Below are 18,619 nucleotides of genomic sequence, written 5' to 3' on the forward strand. Positions count from 1 at the left end.
GGTTGGGCTCGCTTTAGTCATTCATTTCACAGGATGCTGTGAATATGTTCTTGAATAAATAGAGACAAAGCACCTCACCAGTGCACGTCTTATTGGCTATTAAGTAATACTGTTTGAACAAATTGTTAGAATTAACAGAATTAATAAATAAATATGCCATGTACTGCCCATCCTGTCTGTAAACTGATGAAATTTGAATTGGATAAGGATGGAAGGATGGGTAGAATAGACTGATGTTCCCTTATTTGACCTTTAAGGGGAACTATATGTTGGTGGTTTTTGTTCCAAATTCCCAGGTGGCAACACCATTATTGTTTATGTTATTACAGCACTACATAAGTCACAGAGGCATCACAAGTCCCTCATTAGTTAGTCGATGTAATGGAGCTGACAGCCCTTGCTAGAGCTGGTGAATAGGTTTCTCCTCTGAATATGATATTACATGGCCCAGATCATGAAAAGTTTGATGCATATGGTTCACAATGCTAGGAAAGATGCCCATATTCCCTTAGCACACATTTTTAAGAACAAAATGTTCTTCTGCTTGTTTTCTTGTCTGCCACAAACAAGTTCTGCTGGGAAATTCATGTACCTACAAGGTTATGTTTAATTTATCAGTTATTGATGTAATATGGATCTCTGTTACATTCACAGTTTTAGAGTTTCCCGCTACACCTATAATATGAGAGCATGGTCATGAGCTCAAAATATGGTTGTTCTTAGGCAAGACAAATAATTTAGAGGTGTCTGCAGTGTTGCACAATAGTGAAGGTTCACAAAGTAGAAGCTGTATTATGATTTTTATGACTTATTAAGTAAAAGTTTGTTAACCGCTACCGCGCTAGCGGGTTTTCCCGTTGTGCGCTGAAATTTAAAAATCGTGCGGTTTGTGACAAAGCCAGCTCGTCATCCGTGTAGCGCAGGTAACGCCCATGACGAGCTGGCTTTGTCATCCGCATCGAAGGGGTTAAAAAGAATAGTTGTTTTGAAATTCCTTTTTTTGGGGGGGTTCCTCAGATGAATAATATAGAGGCATTTCTGAAATTGAATATCCTCTTTTGATTGATTATTTGTATGTTGTGTCTAAAGATTTCCTTTCTGTTCACTAACCGATATCTGCTGCCCTACAACCATTGCCAGAGGGGCCAGGATATTAGATCCAACCAGGGGACTAAGTGCAAGTCTAATTTGGAGCCAAGGTAAAGGGACTCAGCCCAGGTGTTGCTGGCCACTATAACAGCGGTGAAGGTGGAAGTTTGTTCCTGTTTTTGATGCCTAGCTAAGAGAGGCACATACTGATAACAAGAGCAAGAAGGTTTTGCCAGAGGGGACCCTCTCTGAAACAAGGGTTACTTCAGATACTCCCGTTTCTGTGCATCAGTCCTCTGAGACACGGTCCCCAAGTGAAAGCAAGTCTGCACCTTTGTTTGTTGATAAGGAGGTGCTTGGGCACACTAGGTATAATCTGCGGCCCCGGCGAAAGAGCAGTGCCCCAGCAGAGCAACACAGGAGTTAGGGAAGGACTAGAGTTTAGGGTACAGGTGCTGTGCCTCTGGTGCCTGTTAGATTAGAGTGAAGAATGCTGGTACATTGCCTCTGACACTGGACAGGATCGTTGAGGGTATATGCCCTGGAGGATGATTGCCCTATTCTGAAAGAAAGATTTTTTCCTTAGCCTGGACCGTGATTGTTTTTCTGGGTTGCAAGTTGTACAGCTCCACCTTGGGAGAAGTGAACACTTGATGAACGATAAGAGCCTGCCTGTGAGGCTCAGACGGACACAGGGAGAAGACTCCCCTCTGGCTGGTTGTACAGTGGCTTCAATTCCCCAAGTACTTTTTTTGTAAGCAATGTACCCCTTAGGTCGTCCCATTTTTGAGGAGGAGCAGCCTTTACGGCTCCTCGTCCTAATTCCCATGGCCCTGTTTGGTCCTCCTGGTCCCCCAAAACAATGATTGTTTTTGTGACAATTATTGTACTTGCTTTAATATTCATATTTGGACTACTGCTTTTTCTGCAAGAAAAATATCTTGTGCACACTTTGATAAGTACTACTCCACCCTCCACCCGAAACATATCATTGGTTCTCTAGCCCTCATAAAGAAGAACACTGGAAGCTATATCAAGATAATGTTTTTATTTAGACATTGCATCAGACACGTGCTGTTGGCTATTTCCAAACTGAATAAGATAGCCACTGAAATACATCAGAGCCCTGGAACTTGAAATTGGACTGGGTAGTTTTGGAATTTGCTTCTGCTTGGAAAATATTGACAGTTCCGTTTGTGATAATAGCCATTATTTTCTCCTGCTGTCTGTGTGTTCATTACGGCCCAATGCTCTGTTCCCTTTGTGCTACTACCTGTACCTCATGTATACCAACCAAACAAAATGCGAAGAATGTAAATCCCCGACTAGTAACTGACCAAAAAATAAGAAAACTGATGTTAATAGACATAGGTGATAACTTCCATGCTCCTTCTACTGCATAGCGATGTCTTCAGCAAATGCTAAAAGGGCCGTCTGTGGGAATCAACAGAAATTGGCGTTAGCATGAGCTGAAGCCATTTTGGTTTTGCATCCATTTTTGTTAGCCATGTGATTCTTCCGTCTTCACAGTTGCTTGCCTTTCTATTCTGCTTGAGTCATCAACTGTAGTTAACTCCTTCAGTACTGAGCCAGAGCATTGTGTAAGCTCAGAAAGCCCTGTAGCTACTAGAATGCACCTGTTTTAGAATGTAACTGTCAAGCTATTTCAACGGATGTAAGCAGTTCTGTCTCCACTCCCACTTTGCTGACTAAGTGATATTTGTCTGACCATGTTAGTCTATAGCTATTCCTGTGTATGCCTGTACCTTCTATTTGAGTCGCCATGCTTGCTCAGCAACAAACCCAGTATATAAGACCCATGGGGGCATATTATCAAGGCCTAGCGATATTTTTATCGCCGCGTTTGAGTCCGTTTTCGGACGAAATGTGACGATAAAAATATCGCTTTATTTACAAGAGCACGCTAACGCGTGTTCAATTCGATTAGCGCTGGCTTCAACATCGCATCGCCTTGCATCTCTAATGAGATGCAAGGGAGGCGTGTTCCATGAAACAACATGGGATATCATCACTAACACTGATACTCTCTATTATCAAGTGTATCGCTAACACGCACAGCAATATTTAAATCAGCGCTAACCAGGTTTTTCCCCGGTTTGTAACGTCTGCTATTTAACTTACTAAGCCATAGCTATAATGGGGGGTGGATTGTTATGCTGAGTCCACATCTCCCATTATAGATTAGGTTTTCCCTAACGCGGTTTTCAACGCTGAAATTCCAGCTATTTTCTACTCTTTCTGCTTCTTTTGCCTGGGATTCTATCACCTCGGCGTTGCGCGTTGCTGATAGTGCGCTCACCAGGCGATAGAATCCGGCGATATGCGGCGTTAATTATTTGCGCGCTACACAAGGCCAGCGATAATTATCGCTGGCCGTTGATGATATGCCCCAAGGTTTCTGTATTCCATGAACTACCTCCTACAGTGCCTGAGGCTGTTGTATTGATGTAGCCCCACTCATAAGTGATTAATAAACTTGTTATTTGATATTCCAGCTTCAGTGCCAATCTCTACTTTGTTACTCTAAGGACCCGTGGACAGAGAAGGGTGAACCCCTGCACCGGTGGGCCCTCAAAAAGGCTCATTTCCACAATGTGGCATATCAGACAACTCACCAGTAGAAGTATGACTGATAGGGCCTGCGAGAGACACTGCACCGCCACCATGCCTAGATCCTTGGCTGTTTAAAGAGAAACAAACTAGAAACGAACTAAGGAAAAGGACGCTGCAATACTATCAGGATAATGTGGGTTCCGTAGACTCTGCATGCATACTGTAGGAAGCATACAAGACCGTGATTAGAGGAGATGTACAGGCTATCGCTGGGGTTTAGAGGAAAGAGCAAAGGCTTCAATACGATACCCTAGAGGCTGAACTGGTTGACCTCAAGACACTGCATGGAGGTGCGAAGGAGATACCCGCCCAAATTAAACACCAAATTCACATTAAACAGAAGGAAATGAAAGACATAGCGGAGGGGGTGGCCGGGGCGCAGGCTAGGGTGACACAACACCGTCTGTACGAGGTCGGGGATAAAGCCAGCAAATTGATGGCCTGGCTGGACAGGAGGGATAAAGCAAGGAACTGGGTGCTTGAAATACACACCCCAGAAGGGGAGATCTGTAGTACAGGAAAAGATATAGCTGCAGCATTTGCAATGCACCTCTGTTAGATCAGGACCGGACTATGTTACACTCCTTCAGGACACTAGAGTCCCGGTGTTGTCCTCAGGGGCATGAGAAGTGCTAGAGGGGGACCTTACAGTAGAAGACATTAGGCGAGCCATCAGAGCCCTACAGTTGGGCAAAGCGCCTGGACCGAATGGTATACCAGCCGAATTGTACAATGCAATGGCATCTGAGATTGCCCCACACATGTTAGCTATATTCAGGGAGGCACTGGCCCAAGGTAGCCTCCCTGAGGACCAATGGTTGGCTACTTTTGTGGTCATTGCAAAGAAGGGTAAACCCCGACAGACTGCAACTCCTATCGTCCAATATCATTGCTAAATATGGAGATAAAGGTACTGGCGAAAGTCTTACCCACAAGACTAGCTGGTATAAAAATGTCCATAGTGCACCCTGACCAATCTGGCTTCATGCCGCATTAGAGTACCCTGCTCAATTTAAGAAGGTTATACAGGGTCCAATATCTTACAGCACAAAGACCAGAAGATGCAGTTTTACTGTTACTGGACGCCTGCATGGCATTTGACAGCATCGAATGGAATTACTTATTCGTGGTGCTGGAGCGGTTTGATTTGGTCCAAAGTTATGCACCTGAGTTTGGCTACTGTACTCTAATCCGATGGCAAGAGTAAAGGTAAATGTGATGGTGTCCTGATCACTGGCCCTGTATAAAGGTACTAGACAGGGCTGCCCTCTCTCCCCTATGCTCTTCGCCTTGGTGTTGGAACCCTTAGCGGCATGGGTCTGAGGTGACAGGGATACGGGATATCCCGGGGAGAGACAGATGGGATGAGAAAATAACTCTATACGATATACTCCTATACACTATGAGCCCTAAATCGTTGATATACCATATACTCCATATATTTAATCTCTTTGGAGGGTATTCGGGCTACCAAATCAACTGGGAAAAATCCCTGCTCTATGTACTTGCTGGACCAGCTCTGGCCCTACCATCCAGTGCTCGAGCTCTAATGATCAAAGATAAGTTCAAGTACCTAGGAATCACAATTTCTAGAACAGACACACAATTCCTAGAAGACAACTTAATGTCCCCAACTAGATAGGCTTTGAAGGGATGTCACACATTGGAGACAACTCTCGCTGTTACTGATAGGGCAGGCAAAATTGTTCAAAATGATGGTGCTGCCACAATTTTTATATGTCCTGCAAAATATGGTATGTATGGTGCCGCCGGAAAATTTCCGGAAAGTAGATTGTGAAATAAGATCGCTCTTGTGGGAACGGGGATGCTCAAGAATAGCATTACACAAACTCCAGAGAGGTGTTCAAGGGTGGTTTGGCAATCCCAGGCATAAGGAAATACTACTGAGCATCATAGTTGGTTACAATCAATGAGCGAGTATTCATGGAGCGAGATGAACCTGCCTATAGGGTGGACCATCTAGCAATGGGGAAGAGGGTATACCCAGCGGCACTGCACTGTAAGCGGTTGGGAATGCAGCAGCCACCACACACCCACCAGGTGATTCAGATATGGAGAGAGGCAACAACATATTTGGGTTGGGATGGAAAATTAACAGAGAAAACCCTATTGTGGGATAGCGACCTCCTAAGGAAGGTTAAAGTTACAGGGGTTTCGCAAATGGGGAATATTGGGAATAGATAGTCTGAGAGACGTGTGGAGAGGGCAGAAGATGATTGAGTTCCAGGACCTACAACAGGAATATTACTCCGGACCCGCTGGGGTCTTTTCGAGCAGCATGAGAGACTGACCTAGGTTCAGTGGAGGAAGATGACTGGCAGAGGCGATACAGAGCCCTAGGGAGGTGGCAATAAGGGCGAGATTCCGTCTCATACAATTACTTATATTACATAGATCCTTTACATCTGGAACACTCTTATACCGAATGAACTGCAGTGATACTGACATATGCACACAGGGTTGTGGGGCAAGGGGGACCTGCTACCACACGCTATGGAACTGCCCCCATATACAACAGTAATGGAAGGGAATAACCCGGATAATGGCTGGGGTAGTGGGACAAGAAGTCCAGAAGGATGCCAAATGGCATATATTTATTATGTGTGACAGGAGAAGATAGATGGTCTAAATATGTAACACTCTGGCTTAAGACAGCAGACATTGTAGCAAAAAGGAACATAGCAAGGTCTTGGGGAAAGAACCAACCACCAAAGGTTATTCAGTGGAGTTAAGATCAGGACTGGTGCTGTGCAGCAGAAAAAGTGGTGTTTCAGAGTAGAGGTTGCCATAAGAAATGGGAGAAAATGTGTGGTTTCTGGATGAAGTATAGAATAAATTGAGGCCTGCATGAATCTTTATTCATAATGTAAGAAGTGTTCCTTTCTAAAGTGGCGAAACGGAAGATAGCTGTGGACAACATTGAACTAGTTACTGCAATACTGTATTATAAGTGTATTGAGAGAGAATGCTACCCCTATATTAGTATGAATACCGTAATCTGTCATATGATATCTAAATGTATTGCCAAGCTTGTTGATGAAAATAATTACAAATATATAGGATCCACGCATCCTAGCGATAGAAAGAAAAGAGAAACGCGGTCTCCCACGGTAAATAAGGTAATTTGCCCCCGGGGGCATTAATAATAAAATAGTGTGGGGGTTCCCAATCCCCCCAACACTGCCCCAGGGACCACCACCCCCCGGGGCTCTTAGTTAATGTATGCGGAGGGCTCACGTGGCCCCCCGCAGCCCCGGGGACTGCCACCCCCCGGGGCTTGTACAAAATGGGTGGGGGGGCTCTCAGGCCCCCCAGTCCCAGGGACCCCCACCCCCCGTGGCTTTAAAACTTTAGCTGCGAGGGCTCTGAGGCCCCCCAGCCCTGGGGACCGCCACCCCCAGGGGCTCTAATTTAATGTATGCAGGGGGCTCATGGGGCCCCCCTGTAGCCCCGGGGACCGCCACCCCCGGGGCTTTTTTGAAATGGGTGTGGGCTCTCAGGCCCCCCCTGCCCCATGGACCGCCACCCCCGGGGCTCTAATTTAATGTATGCAGGGGCTCATAGGGCCCCCCTGCAGCCCCGCCACCCCTGGGGCTTTTTTTTAAAATAAAAAACCTGTGTGGGGAGGGCCTGAGACCCCCCCACACGCCCCGGGGACGGCCACTTCCCCGGGGTACTACATTTTAAATTTGCCACCACCCCCCGGGGCTTCTCAAATGATGGTGATGTCATCAGTGATGTCACTGACCATGTCATGAATGATGTAATATGTGACATCATCAGCAGTGGATTGCGGGCGCGCGAGTTATAGTTAGTACAACTAACTATAGCGGGGGAAATTCAATTGTTTTATACGAGTGAAATGTCTAGCTAACTATAACACCCCTAAAACCTATGTTTTTTCAGTGAATATATATATATATATATACATATCAATTCGAATCTTGACCTTTAGTTTTAAGTCAAAGAACACACAAACACTTCTTGCTGGAGAAATCGCCTTTAATGCAGTGTAAAGGCAACCAAAACTCTACGCGTTTCAGGAGCTCACCTCCATATATATATATATGTATATATTCAGAGCTCCGCAGTTCCAAAAGAAACCAACAGGAAACAGCACTCGCGGCAGGCTAAACTTAATTATAAGTTTATTGCACACAAATACAATCCAACAGACGCGTTTCAGCACTTGCCTTCGTCAGTGTCAGCTATGTATATATATGTATATATATCCAAAACCAATTTGTCCGGAGGCGAGAACAAGCCAAGCAGCAGCAATAGATTAATAAACCCACAGGCTCCAAGTGCAAAGTTAAAATATTTCATTTCCTTACGCTTTTCAAAGCGCTGTGGCTTCTTCATCGGAGGAAAATCACTAAATAGCTGGAAACGCTGCTTAAAGACCTTTATAGCGCATGCGCACAACAAATTGCCCGAGGTGGGTGTAGTTCAAGGCATGCCGGTTCTTGTGGTATTTATTAACAAGCACAGTATTCCCCCAGGGGGTTCCGTTAGTTCAGTGATGAATAAAAGGCACCTTTAAACACCCCAGTGGGCCTCCGGGCCGGGAACAATGGTCATTTACATATATCCTGCTGTACCTTGAATCGACACAAAAAAGTTTTTTGTCGTGGTCCCATGAAACACCATGGTGGCAAGTTCTCTGCGGCCGGGCTGCCGCATTCAAATCCAAAACCAATTTGCCCTGAGGCGAGAACAAGCCAAGTAGCAGGAATAGATTAATAAACCCACAGGCTCCAAGTCCAAAGTTAAAATATTTCATTTCCTTACATGTTTCAAAGCGCTGTGGCTTCTTCATCAGAGGAAAATCACTGAAAAACTGGAAATGCTGCTTAAAGAACTTTATAGCGCATGCGCACAACAAATTGCCCCAGGTGGGTGTAATTCAAGACATGCTGGTTCTTGTGGTATTTATTAACAAGCACAGTATTCCCCGAGTGGGTTCCGTTAGTTTAGTGATGAATAAAATGCATCTTTAAACACCCCAGTGGGCCTCCGGGCCGGGAACAATGGTCATTTACATATATCCTGCTGTACCTTGAATCGACACGAAAAAGTTTTCTGTCGTGGTCCCATGAAACACCATGGTGGCAAGTTCTCTGCGGCCGGGCTGCCGCATTCAAATCCAAAACCAATTTGCCCTGAGGCGAGAACAAGCCAAGTAGCAGCAATAGATTAAGAAAACCACAGGCTCCAAGCCCAAAGTTAAAATATTTCATTTCCTTACGCGTTTCAAAGCGCTGTGGCTTCTTCATCAGAGGAAAATCACTGAATAACTGGAAATGCTGCTTAAAGAACTTTATAGTGCATGCGCACAACAAATTGCCCCGGGTGGGTGTAGTTCAAGACATGCTGGTTCTTGTGGTATTTATTAACAAGCACAGTATTCTCCCAGTGGGTTCTGTTAGTTCAGTGATGAATAAAATGCATCTTTAAACACTCCAGTGGGCCTCCGGGCCGGGAACAATGGTCATTTACATATATCCTGCTGTACCTTGAATCGACACAAAAAAGTTTTCTGTCGTGGTCCCATAAAACACCATGGTGGCAAGTTCTCTGCGGCCGGGCTGCCGCATTCAAATCCAAAACCAATTTGCCCTGAGGCGAGAACAAGACAAGTAGCAGGAATAGATTAATAAAACCACAGGCTCCAAGTCCAAAGTTAAAATATTTCATTTCCTTACACGTTTCAAAGCACTGTGGCTTCTTCATCGGAGGAAAATCACTGAATAGCTGGAAACGCTGCTTAAAGAACTTTATAGCGCATGCGCACAACAAATTGCCCCAGGTGGGTGTAGTTCAAGGCATGCTGGTTCTTGTGGTATTTCTTAACCACATGAATGCTACAGCAATTCGTCCTCAGTGCTGCAGATCCATTATTTCCATTGTTCATGACGAGCTGAGCTCGTCATGAGCACACAAGCAGTGTACTGCATGACGAGCTGAGCTCGTCATGAGCATGGAAGGGGTTAACAAGCACAGAATTTCCCCAAGTGTGTTCCATTAGTTCAGTGATGAATAAAAGGGTCCAATATCTTACAGCACAAAGACCAGAAGATGCAGTTTTACTGTTACTGGACGCCTGCATGGCATTTGACAGCATCGAATGGAATTACTTATTCGTGGTGCTGGAGCGGTTTGATTTGGTCCAAAGTTATGCACCTGAGTTTGGCTACTGTACTCTAATCCGATGGCAAGAGTAAAGGTAAATGTGATGGTGTCCTGATCACTGGCCCTGTATAAAGGTACTAGACAGGGCTGCCCTCTCTCCCCTATGCTCTTCGCCTTGGTGTTGGAACCCTTAGCGGCATGGGACTGAGGTGACAGGGATACGGGATATCCCGGGGAGAGACAGATGGGATGAGAAAATAACTCTATACGATATACTCCTATACACTATGAGCCCTAAATCGTTGATATACCATATACTCCATATATTTAATCTCTTTGGAGGGTATTCGGGCTACCAAATCAACTGGGAAAAATCCCTGCTCTATGTACTTGCTGGACCAGCTCTGGCCCTACCATCCAGTGCTCGAGCTCTAATGATCAAAGATAAGTTCAAGTACCTAGGAATCACAATTTCTAGAACAGACACACAATTCCTAGAAGACAACTTAATGTCCCCAACTAGATAGGCTTTGAAGGGATGTCACACATTGGAGACAACTCTCGCTGTTACTGATAGGGCAGGCAAAATTGTTCAAAATGATGGTGCTGCCACAATTTTTATATGTCCTGCAAAATATGGTATGTATGGTGCCGCCGGAAAATTTCCGGAAAGTAGATTGTGAAATAAGATCGCTCTTGTGGGAACGGGGATGCTCAAGAATAGCATTACACAAACTCCAGAGAGGTGTTCAAGGGTGGTTTGGCAATCCCAGGCATAAGGAAATACTACTGAGCATCATAGTTGGTTACAATCAATGAGCGAGTATTCATGGAGCGAGATGAACCTGCCTATAGGGTGGACCATCTAGCAATGGGGAAGAGGGTATACCCAGCGGCACTGCACTGTAAGCGGTTGGGAATGCAGCAGCCACCACACACCCACCAGGTGATTCAGATATGGAGAGAGGCAACAACATATTTGGGTTGGGATGGAAAATTAACAGAGAAAACCCTATTGTGGGATAGCGACCTCCTAAGGAAGGTTAAAGTTACAGGGGTTTCGCAAATGGGGAATATTGGGAATAGATAGTCTGAGAGACGTGTGGAGAGGGCAGAAGATGATTGAGTTCCAGGACCTACAACAGGAATATTACTCCGGACCCGCTGGGGTCTTTTCGAGCAGCATGAGAGACTGACCTAGGTTCAGTGGAGGAAGATGACTGGCAGAGGCGATACAGAGCCCTAGGGAGGTGGCAATAAGGGCGAGATTCCGTCTCATACAATTACTTATATTACATAGATCCTTTACATCTGGAACACTCTTATACCGAATGAACTGCAGTGATACTGACATATGCACACAGGGTTGTGGGGCAAGGGGGACCTGCTACCACACGCTATGGAACTGCCCCCATATACAACAGTAATGGAAGGGAATAACCCGGATAATGGCTGGGGTAGTGGGACAAGAAGTCCAGAAGGATGCCAAATGGCATATATTTATTATGTGTGACAGGAGAAGATAGATGGTCTAAATATGTAACACTCTGGCTTAAGACAGCAGACATTGTAGCAAAAAGGAACATAGCAAGGTCTTGGGGAAAGAACCAACCACCAAAGGTTATTCAGTGGAGTTAAGATCAGGACTGGTGCTGTGCAGCAGAAAAAGTGGTGTTTCAGAGTAGAGGTTGCCATAAGAAATGGGAGAAAATGTGTGGTTTCTGGATGAAGTATAGAATAAATTGAGGCCTGCATGAATCTTTATTCATAATGTAAGAAGTGTTCCTTTCTAAAGTGGCGAAACGGAAGATAGCTGTGGACAACATTGAACTAGTTACTGCAATACTGTATTATAAGTGTATTGAGAGAGAATGCTACCCCTATATTAGTATGAATACCGTAATCTGTCATATGATATCTAAATGTATTGCCAAGCTTGTTGATGAAAATAATTACAAATATATAGGATCCACGCATCCTAGCGATAGAAAGAAAAGAGAAACGCGGTCTCCCACGGTAAATAAGGTAATTTGCCCCCGGGGGCATTAATAATAAAATAGTGTGGGGGTTCCCAATCCCCCCAACACTGCCCCAGGGACCACCACCCCCCGGGGCTCTTAGTTAATGTATGCGGAGGGCTCACGTGGCCCCCCGCAGCCCCGGGGACTGCCACCCCCCGGGGCTTGTACAAAATGGGTGGGGGGGCTCTCAGGCCCCCCAGTCCCAGGGACCCCCACCCCCCGTGGCTTTAAAACTTTAGCTGCGAGGGCTCTGAGGCCCCCCAGCCCTGGGGACCGCCACCCCCAGGGGCTCTAATTTAATGTATGCAGGGGGCTCATGGGGCCCCCCTGTAGCCCCGGGGACCGCCACCCCCGGGGCTTTTTTGAAATGGGTGTGGGCTCTCAGGCCCCCCCTGCCCCATGGACCGCCACCCCCGGGGCTCTAATTTAATGTATGCAGGGGCTCATAGGGCCCCCCTGCAGCCCCGCCACCCCTGGGGCTTTTTTTTAAAATAAAAAACCTGTGTGGGGAGGGCCTGAGACCCCCCCACACGCCTCGGGGACGGCCACTTCCCCGGGGTACTACATTTTAAATTTGCCACCACCCCCCGGGGCTTCTCAAATGATGGTGATGTCATCAGTGATGTCACTGACCATGTCATGAATGATGTAATATGTGACATCATCAGCAGTGGATTGCGGGCGCGCGAGTTATAGTTAGTACAACTAACTATAGCGGGGGAAATTCAATTGTTTTATACGAGTGAAATGTCTAGCTAACTATAACACCCCTAAAACCTATGTTTTTTCAGTGAATATATATATATATATATACATATCAATTCGAATCTTGACCTTTAGTTTTAAGTCAAAGAACACACAAACACTTCTTGCTGGAGAAATCGCCTTTAATGCAGTGTAAAGGCAACCAAAACTCTACGCGTTTCAGGAGCTCACCTCCATATATATATATATGTATATATTCAGAGCTCCGCAGTTCCAAAAGAAACCAACAGGAAACAGCACTCGCGGCAGGCTAAACTTAATTATAAGTTTATTGCACACAAATACAATCCAACAGACGCGTTTCAGCACTTGCCTTCGTCAGTGTCAGCTATGTATATATATGTATATATATCCAAAACCAATTTGTCCGGAGGCGAGAACAAGCCAAGCAGCAGCAATAGATTAATAAACCCACAGGCTCCAAGTGCAAAGTTAAAATATTTCATTTCCTTACGCTTTTCAAAGCGCTGTGGCTTCTTCATCGGAGGAAAATCACTAAATAGCTGGAAACGCTGCTTAAAGACCTTTATAGCGCATGCGCACAACAAATTGCCCGAGGTGGGTGTAGTTCAAGGCATGCCGGTTCTTGTGGTATTTATTAACAAGCACAGTATTCCCCCAGGGGGTTCCGTTAGTTCAGTGATGAATAAAAGGCACCTTTAAACACCCCAGTGGGCCTCCGGGCCGGGAACAATGGTCATTTACATATATCCTGCTGTACCTTGAATCGACACAAAAAAGTTTTTTGTCGTGGTCCCATGAAACACCATGGTGGCAAGTTCTCTGCGGCCGGGCTGCCGCATTCAAATCCAAAACCAATTTGCCCTGAGGCGAGAACAAGCCAAGTAGCAGGAATAGATTAATAAACCCACAGGCTCCAAGTCCAAAGTTAAAATATTTCATTTCCTTACATGTTTCAAAGCGCTGTGGCTTCTTCATCAGAGGAAAATCACTGAATAACTGCAAATGCTGCTTAAAGAACTTTATAGCGCATGCGCACAACAAATTGCCCCAGGTGGGTGTAGTTCAAGACATGCTGGTTCTTGTGGTATTTATTAACAAGCACAGTATTCCCCGAGTGGGTTCCGTTAGTTCAGTGATGAATAAAATGCATCTTTAAACACCCCAGTGGGCCTCCGGGCCGGGAACAATGGTCATTTACATATGTCCTGCTGTACCTTGAATTGACACGAAAATGTTTTCTGTCGAGGTCCCATGAAACACCATGGTGGCAAGTTCTCTGCGGCCGGGCTGCCGCATTCAAATCCAAAACCAATTTGCCCAGAGGCGAGAACAAGCCAAGTAGCAGGAATAGATTAATAAACCCACAGGCTCCAAGTCCAAAGTTAAAATATTTCATTTCCTTACGTGTTTCAAAGCGCAGTGGCTTCTTCATCAGAGGAAAATCACTGAATAACTGGAAACGCTGCTTAAGGAACTTTATAGCGCATGCGCACAACACATTGCCCCAGGTGGGTGTAGTTCAAGGCATGCTGGTCCTTGTGGTATTTATTAACAAGCACAGTATTCCCCCAGTGGGTTCCGTTAGTTCAGTGATGAATAAAAGGCATCTTTAAACAGCCCAGTAGGCCTCCGGGCCGGGAACAATGGTCATTTACATATATCCTGCTGTAACTTTAATCGACACGAAAACGTTTTCTGTCGTGGTCCCATGAAACACCATGGTGGCAAGTTCTCTGCGGCCAAGCTGCCGCATTCAAATCCAAAACCAATTTGCCCTGGGGCGAGAACAAGCCAAGTAGCAGGAATAGATTAATAAACCCACAGGCTCCAAGTCCAACCTTAAAATATTTCATTTCCTTACGTGTTTCAAAGCGCTGTGGCTTCTTCATCAGAGGAAAATCACTGAAAAACTGGAAATGCTGCTTAAAGAACTTTATAGCGCATGCGCACAACAAATTGCCCCAGGTGGGTGTAATTCAAGACATGCTGGTTCTTGTGGTATTTATTAACAAGCACAGTATTCCCCGAGTGGGTTCCGTTAGTTTAGTGATGAATAAAATGCATCTTTAAACACCCCAGTGGGCCTCCGGGCCGGGAACAATGGTCATTTACATATATCCTGCTGTACCTTGAATCGACACGAAAAAGTTTTCTGTCGTGGTCCCATGAAACACCATGGTGGCAAGTTCTCTGCGGCCGGGCTGCCGCATTCAAATCCAAAACCAATTTGCCCTGAGGCGAGAACAAGCCAAGTAGCAGCAATAGATTAAGAAAACCACAGGCTCCAAGCCCAAAGTTAAAATATTTCATTTCCTTACGCGTTTCAAAGCGCTGTGGCTTCTTCATCAGAGGAAAATCACTGAATAACTGGAAATGCTGCTTAAAGAACTTTATAGTGCATGCGCACAACAAATTGCCCCGGGTGGGTGTAGTTCAAGACATGCTGGTTCTTGTGGTATTTATTAACAAGCACAGTATTCTCCCAGTGGGTTCTGTTAGTTCAGTGATGAATAAAATGCATCTTTAAACACTCCAGTGGGCCTCCGGGCCGGGAACAATGGTCATTTACATATATCCTGCTGTACCTTGAATCGACACAAAAAAGTTTTCTGTCGTGGTCCCATAAAACACCATGGTGGCAAGTTCTCTGCGGCCGGGCTGCCGCATTCAAATCCAAAACCAATTTGCCCTGAGGCGAGAACAAGACAAGTAGCAGGAATAGATTAATAAAACCACAGGCTCCAAGTCCAAAGTTAAAATATTTCATTTCCTTACACGTTTCAAAGCACTGTGGCTTCTTCATCGGAGGAAAATCACTGAATAGCTGGAAACGCTGCTTAAAGAACTTTATAGCGCATGCGCACAACAAATTGCCCCAGGTGGGTGTAGTTCAAGGCATGCTGGTTCTTGTGGTATTTCTTAACCACATGAATGCTACAGCAATTCGTCCTCAGTGCTGCAGATCCATTATTTCCATTGTTCATGACGAGCTGAGCTCGTCATGAGCACACAAGCAGTGTACTGCATGACGAGCTGAGCTCGTCATGAGCATGGAAGGGGTTAACAAGCACAGAATTCCCCAAGTGTGTTCCATTAGTTCAGTGATGAATAAAAGGCATCTTTAAACACCTCAGTGGGCCTCCGGGCCGGGAACAATGGTCATTTACATATATCCTGCTGTAACTTGAATCGACACGAAAAAGTTTTCTGTCGTGGGCCCAAGAAACACCATGGTGGCAAGTTCTCTGCGGCCGGGCTGACGCATTCAAATCCAAAACCAATTTGCCCTGAGGCGAGAACAAGCCAAGCAGCAGCAATAGATTAATAAAACCACAGGCTCCAAGTCCAAAGTTAAAATATTTCATTTCCTTACGCATTTCAAAGCGCTGTGGCTTCTTCATCAGAGGAAAATCACTGAATAATTGGAAATGCTGCTTAAAGAACTTCATAGCGCATGCGCACAACAAATTGCCCCAGGTGTGTGTAGTTCAAGGTATGCTGGTTCTTGTAGTATTTATTAAAAAGCACAGTATTCCCCCAGTGGGTTCCGTTAGTTCAGTGAGGAATAAAATGCATCTTCAAACACCCCAGTGGGCCTCCGGGCCGGGAACAATGGTCATTTACATATATCCTGCTGTACCTTGAATCAACACGAAAAAGTTTTCTGTCGTGACCACATGAAACACCATGGTGGCAAGTTCTCTGCGGCCGGGCTGCCGCATTCAAATCCAAAACCAATTTGCCCTGAGGCGAGAACAAGCCAAGTAGCAGGAATAGATTAATAAAACTACAGGCTCCAAGTCCAAAGTTAAAATATTTCATTTCCTTACGCGTTTCAAAGCGCTGTGGCTTCTTCATCAGAGGAAAATCACTGAATAACTGGAAACGCTGCTTAAAGAACTTTATAGCGCATGCGCACAACAAATTGCCCCTGGTTGGTGTGGTTCAAGGCATGCTGGTTCTTGTGGTATTTATTAACAAGCACAGTATTCCCCCAGTGGGTTCCGTTAGTTCAGTTAAGAATAAAATGCATCTTTAATCACCCCAGTGGGCCTCACTGGACAATAACTAAGGCCCAAAATGGGTGGCGTTTGTAACTACACAATTAAAGACAGACCACGTGATGTCGGAAACAGCTCTTTTGAGTTGTAAATCAGAATTAGGGTGAGACTCCTCAGATGGTTGGTGAGGAGGAGGTCAAAAATCAGTTTCAATCTGAAGATTAGGTGTGTGTTGGCCGCCCAGACACTCTTCAAATTTCAAAACCAAATTCTTTTTAAGGTCTAGGACTAATACTTCAATCCTGTTTAAAAGATTGTCATTACCGGATATGACTAAGGTGCCTGGGTGTGCCATCAGTTTATCATGGGGGCCTGTTATGGGCAAAGGAACACTTAAAATATCAGAATTCTGAGGCTGTGGACAATTATCGCTTGGCAGAGGCTTCTTATTAGAGCGCATGCTCCTCTTTAATTGTAGTAAATCAGAGTTGGCGCAAGAGACAGTTGCTACTAGATGTGTTATAAGATTCCCAGAAGGATTTACAACCTTAGCACACGCAGAATTATCTGGCATATTAGCCATACGGTTGTTTCCACTACTAAGTGAAACCTGACTTATAAGATGGAGCATTATTTCCAATTGCCTGCTAGTACTCATCCAATTTACAGATGGAGAAGTCGCCTCCTCGACAGTCGTTACTTGAATGGTTGGAGCTTGCGGAACAGGTAGGGGCAGAGGACGCCTCACAACTGCAGTAATTTTTTCCTCTACCCGACTTATTTTGGTAGTGAGCACACCATAACTGATGACAAATAATTGGTTATGGGAGGTGTGTCCGAGACTAATATGGATGCAGCCGCTGGGGTAGATTTTGCCACATCTGCTCCTTGTAGTTTCCTTTTGCCCCTACTCGCCTGCTGTTGCGCCAAAATGTTCCTTAGAAGACCCAGAGAAAGAGCAAGCAGTAAATAATAGGGCTATGTGAGGATATAAATATAAAATGAATTACCTCTAGCCCTTAGAGGGTTAGCCTGATGATTGCCCAGATTGCATAGCTTTCATCGCTAGTCTTAAGTATGATGTAACTAAGGATATTTCAAGCACTTTTCTAAGTGAGGGCCACCTTAGTGCAGTTCTTGAGATACCTGTTTATGCCTGTTTATGTGTGCAAAGTTCTTGTCATCATTGCTATTAAGCTCTTGGTAAAAGCTTCTAAAGGCTTCCTGCTTATCATACTCCTTTGTTGCCCAAGAGCCATCTTCCTTTTTGATTTCCCAATGTCTGCCGGGGAGCGCTGGGGGACATTTCCTTTTGTCATTAGAGTTCCCACCTTATTAGCTTGTCACAGACAAGCGCCCTCATTTTGAGCAGAGATCCCGCGCGCTGTTTAGTCTATGCGCTTTCAGCTGACCCTGGGCTATAGCCAATTGACTTTGAGTTGCTCTACTGGGCCCTTGTTTGTCTAGCTGCTCGAAGGGCCTAATCTCTGTCGCAAGCTTGTTTTCAAGCAGTCGAGCCTCCACTCTTTCAAGCAGTCTAGCCTCCCTGGCTTCGATCGATCTCAATGGCTTTGATAACTTCATGGATTGCTCCTTTGAATGCGTTCCATATTGTTTGCTACGAGAGCTCGAGGAGTGAGGTCAGAGTAAAATATTTTGATTGCCACCTCTACGGAGGACATAAGGACTGGGTACCTGTGGGAGACCAGGTTGGCAATATGGTCTATCTCTTTAGTTACTAGGCCTTTTCCCATTGTGCTAAGCCTTTTTGTTTTTGCTATTTGGGGTAGTCGCGCTTAAGCCCCTGTAACTTCTTGACCACATAAGGTATCCCTGCCAAATTTGCATCCTTTCTTCCAACATCATGGGGATTTTAAAGGTACCCAGGGTTTGTTGATTCCCTTGGAGGAGACCCAGAAATTAGCCAAAATACAGTCAAATTTTAGGGGTTTGGGAAAAATTGGAAAAAAGTGCTGAAGATGAAGGCGTCTG

The sequence above is a fragment of the Lissotriton helveticus genome, chromosome 3_1 (genome assembly GCF_964261635.1).
Source record: "Lissotriton helveticus chromosome 3_1, aLisHel1.1, whole genome shotgun sequence".
NCBI classification, from domain to species: Eukaryota; Metazoa; Chordata; class Amphibia; order Caudata; family Salamandridae; genus Lissotriton; species Lissotriton helveticus.